The 12,306-nt window shown below is 34.6% G+C and overlaps 1 long non-coding RNA gene across 1 annotated transcript; it reads left to right on the top strand.

Moving 5' to 3' along the window:
- The first annotated feature begins 853 nt into the window (after positions 1-853).
- Positions 854-8,200, top strand: LOC117318214. The gene is made up of 5 exons (XR_004530311.1): positions 854-1,125; positions 1,688-1,804; positions 2,687-2,970; positions 5,582-5,704; positions 6,835-8,200. It is a non-coding gene; the product is annotated as an uncharacterized LOC117318214 (long non-coding RNA).
- Positions 8,201-12,306: the final 4,106 nt, after the last annotated feature.

The following is a 12,306-nucleotide window of genomic DNA, read 5'->3' as shown; positions in this document are numbered from 1 at the left end:
GACACTTTAACGTCCTGTACTGACATTATAACTTTATTGCCACCATAACGTCCTGTACTGACACTATTACGTACTGTACCGACACTATAATGTCCTATAACGACACTATAACGTCCTGCACCGACACTATATCGTCATATAGTGACACTATAACGTACTGTACTGACACTATAATGTCCTGTACCGGCACTATTACGTCCTGTACCGACACTATATCGTCATATAGTGATACTATAACGTACTGTACCGACACTATAACGTCCTGTACCGACACTATATCGTCATATAGTGACACTATAATGTACTGTACTGACACTATAACGTCCTGTACCGACACTATAACGTCCTGTACGGACACTATAGCGTCCTGTACTGACAATATAACGTACTGTACCCACACTATAACGTCCTGTACCGACACTATATCGTCATATAGTGACACTATAATGTACTGTACTGACACTATAACGTCCTGTACCGACACTATAACGTCCTGTACGGACACTATAGCGTCCTGTACTGACAATATAACGTACTGTACCCACACTATAACGTACTATACCGACACTATAACGGTCTGTACCGACACTATATCGTCATATAGTGACACTATAATGTACTGTACTGACACTATAACGTCCTGTACCGACACTATAACGTCCTGTACTGACACTATAACGTTCTGTACCGACACTATAACGTCATATAGTGACACTATAACGTCCTGCTCTGATACTTTTACTGTCTGTAAGGATAATTGTCTTACTGTATTAAGTCTAAACATATTTAGAAACTTATACAGACTTTTTACATTTTCTTATATTTTGTATGACACATGTACAGGAGACATCATCTGTGATGGATTACGGTATACGATTGAATGCCCTGTGGGAGAAGTTATCAACATCCAGGAAGCGTTTTATATTCAAGAAGAGGAAGGTACGTGTTTGGATGCTAATCAGCCATTGACAGACACCAATTGCTCCTCATCCGTAGCTCTGGACAGATACGGAAACCTCTGTAATGATAAAAACACATGTATGGTGACAGACAGCGAGAGTATGACAGAAGAAGATCCTTGTTCAGATTCCTACCAGTATGCCCGGATCAGATACACCTGTATCGGTGAGTAACATTATGTTATCCGAACCGAATATATTCTTCGGACGCCGGGTTGACAATTTAAAACATGAGCCCAGGAAAATAGTAAATCTATGTTAAGTTTACTTTACTCTCTAAGTAAACTTTAATATCGAAAAAAAAAAAAAAACTTAATATTAAAGACAAACATGAAAAAAGATATTGTGTAATAGTTGCATTTCTCCGTATATGTAAGTGAAATAATAAAATATTCTACTTCAAATTATACTTCGATTAAAACCTTGCTTTTCAAATTCTTAGAAATTCGAAACATGATTTTGTTTCAATGAAATCCTATTTCGTGATTTTGTTAGTTTTTTTTATTATTATTTTTTGATTAATTTTACAGTCAAAGCCATTATTGTTACATTTTCATAACAAAAGTGTTTCGTCCTGTACTGACGCTATAACATCCTGTACTGACACTATAACGCACTGTACTGATACTATAACGTCCTGTACTGACACTATAACGCACTGTACTGACGTTATAACGTACTGGAGTGATACATTAACTTCCTATAATGACCCGTTGATGTTTTTAAAGCTTCTGGTCTTTGTTCTGGTGATCCCTGTTATGGCGGCCAATGTGATTCCTCCAGTGGTTCTGTTGTATGCACCAACTGTCCAGAAGGGAAAATAGGGCCTCGTTGTGAGGTAGATGGTGAGTACAGTAAATGTATACATATGATTTTGAATTAGATATTCTTTCCTACTGAAATATTTTGAAACTTGTCTGAACATTTACTCGAGTCTCGACAAGTAAAAAGTGATACTTTGAGTCGAATTTCATTAAAGTATGAAAACAAATACTTTATCATCAAATAACTTAGAAAACTTTCATTTTGGCATGTTTTAAAGTAATAATTTGGAGGGGAAATGTAAACGGTGGCAGCCTTTCTCAATTCCTAACAAAGCGTCATTACCCTTATCGTGACAGCGCAAAAGATTTCTTAATGCCGTGGCTATTAAAAAGCGCTCCATAGTATTTAGAGTGCATTACTTTAGTGGCATATGTTACATAGGCGAAATACAGAAAACAAATCGAACATGATGGACATCAAAATGATTCCCCAGGTTCGTAAATGGATCTTTGAATTAAAGAGATAAAGTGGTTGGCTTGGTGACGTGTCGATGTCCATAGATATAATAAATAGATATCATTCCTGTGATTATATAATGTTTAATGACATTGATATTTGATTACATATCACTGGCCAAACTTACTACAACGATTAGCTTGTGAAATGACCAGTACAATATGTGTATGGCTTCGTTTTCCTTATTTGAGAGGATATGTATTGCCTGATGACAATTGTCTTCCTTTGTACTGTGTATGGGTATGAAGTAAGCAGCGCATGATTGTTTTGCTTAGAACTGAAAACATTTATGTAAGATATGTATCGACAAAGTGTAGTCTTTGTATGCATTGGTGTATTAGGACAGTTTAAACATATTTGCGCATGACGAGAACATCAGATTTTATAACTTTCAAATACTATGAAAGGTTGTAGCACTTTCTTATTGCTTTATTACACATGCACAGGAGTCATCATCTGTGAGGGATCTTCATATACTATTGAATGTCCCTGCGGGAGATGTTATCAACATCCAGGAGGCATTTTATGGCAGAGAAGATCAAAGCACGTGCCCGGGTACTAATGAACCAGCCATTAACAGATACCAATTGCTCCTCTCTCGTAGCTCTGGAGGGATACGGAAACCTCTGTAATGATAAACATACCTGTTTGGTGACAGCCAGTAACAGTGTGACCGGAGATCCGTGTCTTGGTACCTACAAATATGCACGGATCAGATACACATGTATTGGTGAGTAACGTTCTTTGTTCGTCGTCGTTCGAAAAATTACTAAATGGTTCAAAAGTCTTCTCTGAACAGCTGAAAGGTGTAGAGGGGTTGGAATCATTAGGAGAAATGTGATGTGTCTAACTGCTTAGAAATCGTAATATATACTCCTTTTTGAAGTAAATACATATTGTTACCTCATTCGGTCTAAAATAAAACATCATTTTATCGAGGTAAAACTTTTTTAGACTAATTCAATATGTATGACCTCCGACCTAGAACAGGGATAACCATGATGGTTAAATCCAAATTTGACATGAAATATCACTTAGATATTTAGTATAAATCATATTTAATTTTTATTTATTCTCAATCTGTTATTTTATATATTGTTTTATATTTCTATCCATATCATACCTTTCTTTTTTTTAAGATATGATTTACCAGTGAGAGTCATGTCTGTGTCAAATCACTATTGGTTAGTGTGCGTAGTGGCGAGGATTGTGAGGTTGTTTTTCCGTCATGTTAATTGTCTTTTTCCTTCGGTCAAAAAGGATATTTTTCCTAAGATGATGCATGCTTAAATGTTCTGTATTGACACTATAGCGTCCTTTATTGATACTATAACGCCCTGTTCTGACACTACAACGTATTCCACGACACTATAACGAACTTTACTGACACCATAATTTACTTTACTGACACTACCATGTCCTGTAATAACAATCTAACGTACTAAACTAACACTACAACGTTCTGCACTGACACTACTAGTATAACATTCTGTTCTGACATTATAATGTCCTGTACTGACACTATAACGTCATGTACTGACACTATAACGTCCTTTACTGACAATATACCGTACTGTACTGACACTATAACGTCCTTTACTGACAATATAACGTCCTTTACTGACATTATAACGTCCTGTACTGACGCTATAAAATCCTGTACTATCACTATAACGCCCTGTACTGACGCTATAAAATCCTGTACTGACACTATAACGCCCTTTATTGTATACTTAGTAATAAATACAGGTTTTTTTGCATATGCATTATGGCGCCAAATCTCCCGATCCGTAATCCTTACCCATGCATTATTGATTCAGTAATGCACCCCAAACCCTGTATTGGTCCTCTTCGCGGAACACCTCTAAATTTTGCGTCTCATCAAACTATTCGGGTCTCTCGGGTTTTGACGTAGGTGCTGTGTTGTCAGCGAAACCAAAACAAACAACATGACGTCGAGTAGACGAAGGAATGAGGACATGGGAGAGAAGATTTTAAATTCGCTTGCAGCACGAATTGCAGAGCTAGAATATCTCGCCGAGAAGGAACACATGGTAACCGAGGAAATTGATAACTTAAACTTTACAATAGGAGAGGTCGTACAAGCCGATGTTAACCAATCGTTCCATGATCAGTGACATGGTAGAAACACCTTTGGAAAGGAACTTATTTAGAAATCATTATAAATTTGACAGATATGAACTTCATAAAGACTTAAAAAACTTCAATATTATAAAGTGTTTATAATTCAATACATTAAAAATTTGAATCTGATTTTTCTTGTCACGTTATAATTGTTGTTTTGATTAATGTTCTGTGATTTATTACTAAGAATACAATAAATTGAATAAAACATACCTTTTTCCATATCGGACCCAATATTGGCCTTCGGCCCTTGGGCCAATATTGGGATCTCGGGGCCAATATTGGGTCCGATATGGGAAAAGGTATGTATTATTCTCTATATACTGACACTATAACGTCCTGTACTGACACTATAACGTCCTGTACTGACACTATAACGTCCTGTACTGACACTATAGCGTCCTGTACTGACACTATAATATCCTGTACCGACACAATAACGTCTTGTTCTATCACTATAAAGTACTCTTTAGACGCTATAACGTCATGTACTGACACAGGGGTGTGTTAGGGTGAGGGAGGGTGTTTGTGTGTGTGTATTATAGTATCAAAGGTAGTAACTAAATGGACGAGAAAACTGGAAAGAGTTTTTTTGAGAACTGTATTTTTATATATTACGGGTCGTGAATTCCATTGAAGTATATATCACCATATAGAATAATGTTTAAATGTTTAATCTTTCAACGAGTAAACGAGTAGTTGCTTAAAGAAATTAGTCTAGTATTGAGCAAGTTATTGCATAACGAATTCGAAAATGTACATCGTTTAGTCTAGGACTGGTTTATGTGTCATTTCGTAGTGATGTTACTATTATACTGAAGGTAAACATCACTGTTTAGTAATGAGGTGACCGTTATTGTCATACTGTAGGTAAATATCTGTTGTTGTTTTTATTGAGGTGACAACTATTGTCATACAGTAGCTAAATACAGTAAAACCTTGTACAATTATTGGTATTGAGGTGACCGCTATTGTCATATAAATGTGCTTGATAATGATACCCATTACTACGTGTAAGAACTTAATAGAGAAATAAGATTATATAATAACTAAACATCTGAACTAAACTTTTCTCGGCAAAATAATCTTTCAATACAGTGTATTAGAGTATATAAATCCTTAGTGAGCTATTATCTTCATTCTTATAATGTTTACCTTATAACGTGTTCATTGCTGACGATGATTTTTACTTCCAGATGTATGCCATCGAAACCTCTGCGCAGGAAGTTTACTGTTTCGTCATTGCAACCCGTGCCCCCATAATGCATGTAACAATTGTACCGATAGTCAGAGTGAAATACAGAAGAAATATTGTTCACGTAAGAACATTTATATTTATGCCGTAGCATGACAAAACTCGGGTTGAAAGATAAGTGTTGGTCGTGTTAAATTTCACTTGGATAATAAGACGTATATAATGAAGTGGTTAAACTTTGTCTTTACTTATGCTCTTCCTACGGCAAGTTTCTTGAGGATAAGAATTAGAAGATAAGATTTTGGTAAGGTTTACAAAAAAAAACAAATTATCACGAAAAAGTATATTTCTATTGATTGAATGCGTTTTATATATTTCCTATTACGTTTCTGTGTTATCTCGATACTATTGACAGTCGATTTCCAATGTCCAGCTTGACCATTCGATTCATATGGGAAACCCGTGTTAAAACATTATGATGGGATATAAAACTGACGTAAATACCTGTTTTTGAACAAATGTTATTTGATAACTTCGTATAAACAAATTACAAAATTAGCATGCAATACATAACTGATAATCTAGAAACCAAGCCGCTCTGGTCGTGATGTTAACAAAAAGCACAGCTAAATTGCGATTAGCCTTTTGTACAACTTGTACAATTGCTATTTCAATCTTTTTAATTAACTTGAAATGTTTGGGAGTAAGTTACATCATACTGTCTGATCATTTAGCATATAGAAGTGTTTTGCTTTGTGTGTGTGTGGGGGGGGGGGGGGGGGGGGGGATTCTACTATTTCTTGTTCTATTTCGCGTCAAAATTCACTTAACGTCTAAATCCTTTACAACCAACAGCCTATCTGTATTGTATAAAATACAATCGAGTATTGAATATAGCTTAAATTCCAATTTGGGATATCTCCACGTGAAATGCAACTAATGCTACGATTAAAAGATCCTTTATATGCTATAGCTGCCCTTGTTGTCCTATTGAAACTATGGTTTTGTAATTATATCGGTATTCTCAGACGGTTTGTTTGTTGGGTTTTTTTTGGGGGGGGGGGGGGGGCTGTTTTTGTTTGCTTGCTTTTTGTTGTTTTTTTACTACAACAAATGAGCGTGTTTATGGAGGTATTAAGCTAAATGTTGACATTATTTGGGTTATCTTTCAACTGATAACTAACACCAAAGTGTGTAGTTTCATGCAAACATAAATAAGAGATTTTGTTAAAGCAATTAACTTTGATGTTGTAGCTTGTTGCATTGGATATACTGGAAAATGCAGAAAAGGAGGAAACGATGAGTGCAGGACATACTACTGCTCCTGGCAATAGACATAAATGTAAAACCGCCGCGACTGAACCAACTGAACCACGCCGTGCTCCTGGACCATGTTATATGCCATGCTTTAGTGCTCACTTATTTTCCATTGGACTTACGTTCCATTATTTACTTCCAACTTCCATTGCTGATGCTCCCACAAGAGAATCGAAATCATATATTACTATATGATACGTCATCATTCCTTTTCTTGAACATTCATTTGAAACTTGCACAGAACTCCGCAATCTCGTTAATTTGCTCGCGTCTAAAAAAAAATTTAATCTTGTGTTGACGTTAAGAATTTAAATTTTCCACAAAAAGCAACTTTACTGGTACACAACGATTGGTAACTTACAAATGTAGAATTGTGTGATCTCAAAACGTTACACGATGTGTGCATGATTCCACAACTGTATAAATGAACAATATTTACATGTTTATGTACACATACTTTTTGGTCGACACAGAAAACAAGCATTTTAGGAAAAGGACTTGCCGCGACTTTCCAAACCCTGGTTAATGCATATGCGTACCTTTGTAACAAGTGCAGTAACGCCATTACAGAGAAAATCGGAAAAGGATTTTCACAATTGTAGTTTTTTTTTATATATTGCTGGTCTTGAATACCACTTAATTATATATCAACACAAAAAGAAATGTCTAATATTACCAACGCGAAAAAAAAATATGAGCACGTTATGAAATAACGAATTGGGAAAATGTAGGTAGATCAGGCTAAGTAGAACTTGCTGGAATCTGAAACCAGTTGCACAGTGTTCTCGCTTGCGGTGTCGTTATATACAAAACAGAGTCCAAATAGCTTACTGATATATAATATTATGAACCGTCTGTGGTGCGGAAATCGAGTTGAAATCAACAAGCCACTTATATTTTTACCCACATCGTCATGTTGGCTTTCTCTCTTGATAACTAATGATATTAATTGCTTGGAGGTAGACAGGATTTATTTTCATAAAAAAGAACAAGGTACGTGTACTTGATAATTGCCGAAAAATAAAATTCAAAAACCTTTAAAAATGCTATTTCCTAAATGTTTGAAAAAAGTTAATCTTTCTTAATATTTTCTTTTTGTTTAATATTTCATTGTTTTTTGTTTTGTACTATTTTCTTAAGCATAATAAATAGCACGGTCTGAAAATATTTGTATGTGCGTTATCCTTCGGCTTTGGAAACGTTATCCTCCACAAATGTCTGAAGTCTATTATCGTCCGTGCCCTGCTTCTATCGTCGATGATAAATAACGATTACAAACTTGTAAACTATACTGATGTGTTTAAATTGGTACAACATAAAAAAAACATATTGACTATCAATAATAGCTAAAACATTGTTGAAATGTACATTTTATCTTTTTTACAAAGATTACAGAACAAGTTATACAACATGCATCAATCACTTAATTGTTGGCCCGGATGGAAGCGCCCAATGGGCCTCTTGTGGTTAGAAAACAAAAACCCACGTGGTTGTGCAGGCGACAGGCCTTTTACACGTCCAATCCGAAGTCGAACGGTGTGTTCTTTTTTTTCCAATTTTTGGAGAAATGTGTTGATGTTGCAAGACAAAGGCAAACCAACTGAAATCTGAAAAAAACATATCACAGTGAAAATACGACCAAAATATAACAACTCTTAAATTCTTTTAATTTTAAAACGCCTTCCCAGCGCCGATCGGTTCCAAACACTCATTATACAACAAGCGAGTGAGTTCAGTCTCACGAGGAAAACATAAAGAATTCTGTCAACATACCTGAAAAAGCAGGTATCTTTAAATAAGTGATAAATACCTATAATAAGAGGCAGGAAAAAATAGTCATAACAAGTTGTAATAGTTGTACTGTAAAATTAGTGCTAAAATAACAGTATTCCTATATTTTTTTTATACATGTTTGTTCCGGAGATTTTATGACTAACAGGTTATCATAATTCTTGATAATTATCTCTCTTCTTATCTGGTGAGCTGTTGTGTTAATAGAACAGTCAGCAGTGGTAGCAATCAGAAAGTATGCTACATAGTTTCTTTAAAACGTGTTCGTTATGATTTTGGAGAAAGTTATTAAAATAAGACAAAATAATGAATACATGTAATGTTATATCCGTTCTTCTTTGAATGGATTTCAAATTCAAAAACATCAGCACTAGGTACTAGATGAACAACGAACTCTCTAGCGCGAAAAGCAACAAAAACAATTGATCCAAGTGACTACAGAAATTCTATAAATCTGAAAACTTTTTAAGATGAATTTGACCTAAAAAATATTTACCTGAAACAGACCTGAATACTATCTGAATTTCACATGGGAAAACAATCTTGTTAAATTGATGTCAAGAAATGGACGTGAAATTGATCTCAAATTTGCATGACATTTAACCATGTTACATTATCAGTCAGGTAAAACCAGACTTATATAAACAGAATGTTCGCATTATAAAATAAAGCACCATGTTCCCAGCTTGAGGCCATCGGTCAACCTCATGTCTGTCAAGTCATGAAAAACTTAGTTTTTGGACTAAATCAAAGTTTGATAAATAGAGGTTACACAACGAGTGGTTGTTGGATATGTAATTTATTTCACACTCGTAAATTATTTTTTACAAAAGATACGAGCTTTAGCGAGTGTTTTTTGCAACTTTTAAAAAATAACTTACGAGTGTGAAATAAATTCCATATCCAACAATTTCGAGCCGTGTGACCTGTTTCTACCATAATAATATCGGCTTGAATCAAAGGGAAACGTAGCCAAGTATAATTTCGCGTATGCAAATAAAGTGTACCGGTGACGTCCGGGACCCGGTGATGTGACGTCATTAGATTATTGATGACGTCAATAACAATTGCAGCTTGGGTCAAAGTTCACCGTGTTAGCCAATCAAAATGCGTACAGAGTTTATACCACGTGTAGTATAAACAGATTGTTAATCAACAGCTGTAATGATTAACTGATGGTCTGAGAGTTGAATAACACAGGGTATTGTGGTAGAATAAACTATATGGAGTTACATCGGGCAGATTAACAAATCACAAACTACAGCTACGTATTGATAGGCACTATAACGTCCTATACTGACAATATAACACATGAAAAATCAAAAGTGTTTGATAATAAACTATACGGAGCTACATTGGGCAGGTCACCAGAACAACAAAGCACAAACTTAAGAAAAATATAACGTCAGGTCTTCTACAAACTCATATTTGATAAACTTATAAAAAAGAAAAATCAACGATGGACATTTAGAAAACCTTTCTTAAAAATTAGATTTTCATTTAAATACTATATATCTATATACCATCTTCAGTTCGAACCCATCTTGATTTCGCGAGCACCGTTTAATTCCAATGTAAAAGGGAATAAAATGAAAAAAATGAAGGAGCATACGAAAGGCCAGCCAAACTTGTCCGTGAACTGAAGATCTCTCGGACAAGAATAGAATTTTATTATCCAAAGACGAAAGGAGATACAATTAACATATAACCCATGGAATACATGAAAAGGGAATAATAACACTGCCCTGTCTAAACTCTAAACGTTGGATGTTTCAGAACGATAATGCAACAGAATTGCTCTAGCATATACCTTAACTGTGTATAATTATGAAAAAAAAATACATTTTTCTTGTTATGAACTCTAGTTGTGACGGAAAACTTACCACAGCATGGAGTAGTCATTGCCAAAAAAAGCCTTAAAAACGGGTTTCCGTCTAGTTTTGCTCATTTTTTGTTCCTTGCAAAAATGGCTATTTTTTCAGGTTTGCCTAAATTTCGTTACACTTCTCCAAAATGCATAAGGCTGAAGTTATTAAGGAATACTGGACGGCGATAAGTTCACTCTGATCATGCGAGTGCATGAAAAATAGCAAATTCTCCAACAGTGGTACTTCACAAATGATCTAGGTAATGCTTTTGAAAGACATTCATGAAACAATCATTTAGAGTGAAAACTAAATAAAATCTTTGAAAATGAAAATGATTTGATACTTAGTATTAGCTTAGTATTAGGTCAACTCGAGAAATGTACGAAAACATCCTTCTTCAAAGTCTCCAATTTTCCTGAAACTAGCGTGAGGTTCATCTTTATCCAAGAATGCACTATTACTTTAAAAAAAATCCTTGTAAAAAACAACTTCAGTAAAGTATGGTGGCTTCGCATCCAAAACAGTAGTTGAGATGACTATGCTTTGTTTGAACAACACACAACTCTCCCCAACCCTAGGGAAACTAAATTTCACTAATATGCAGAGCAAGAAACTTATATTTTTATGAACACTTATATATATCTATTCATTATGCATATTTATTCATTTTATTCAATACCATTTTAAAAGACATAATGTTTTAATGCATTAATTGTAAAAGAAGTCTTTTAGTGATCATTTAAATACAAGTACGATTTCAGAGAGTTTGGTAGATAGGGACTGCCCCAATCACCTGCTCTCTGGACTGGAATTTGTTATTTGGTGATTGGTTTTATTTATCTAAAAAAAAGTATCATTGCAACAGTTCTTTTTAGAATATCAATAGTCTATATCTTATTATTGTTAAGATGATTGATCCAGGATATCAAATTATGTTTTATGCTTTGTAACTATATACTTGTACAATGTAATTGTGATATATGATACTTAAATAAACATATTGATTGATTGTATAATGTGTGTTCAAAGGCAGTACTGTAGTACTATAGTGTAGATCTAAGTAGCTACCTGCCAACAGCTATAGGTGGATAGGTCCATTCATGCATGACTGCAGGTGTTACAGGTAGTTACTTCAGTATGTATTTAATAATGTCACAAAGCATGGTCACCTCAACTACTATTTTTGATAGGATACCACCACACTTTACTGGAACATTTTGTGAAATAGTAAGACAATTCCAGTTTTCCAAAAGTAATTACGCATTCATGGATGGTAACAGACGAAGCTCGTTATTTTCGGGATTTTAGTGAATTTGATGAAGTTAATTTTCGTAAATTTCTCAAACTGACCTTAAATTAAGTATTAAAACTTTATTTTTGTATGAATTAATTTTGCTTTCACTCGAAATTATGTCTTTCATGTAACTCTTTCCAAATCAGTTCTGACAGAATTTGAGAAATACCACTGTTGGGTTAATTTTTTGTGTGTATATATCTATGTATACATACACTGACATTATCAGAGGGAACTCTTTCAAGATGGTCGTGCCATAGCCCTTTATAAATAATGCTTAGTCGTGTCAGAATATGTCCAAAAATATGTGAAACCCAAACTTTAAAGAGCTAGATATGTACCGACTTTGATTACACTGTGGATCTAAACTTTTGTTAAACAAACTGTGAATTATATTGTACAATAATGTTACAGCATTCAGTAAATATCTAATAATGCGTTCGTACAATTTCAGTT

This window comes from Pecten maximus, chromosome 19, assembly GCF_902652985.1.
Source record: "Pecten maximus chromosome 19, xPecMax1.1, whole genome shotgun sequence".
Lineage (NCBI taxonomy): Eukaryota > Metazoa > Mollusca > Bivalvia > Pectinida > Pectinidae > Pecten > Pecten maximus.
This window is presented reverse-complemented; position numbering and strand designations above follow the sequence as displayed.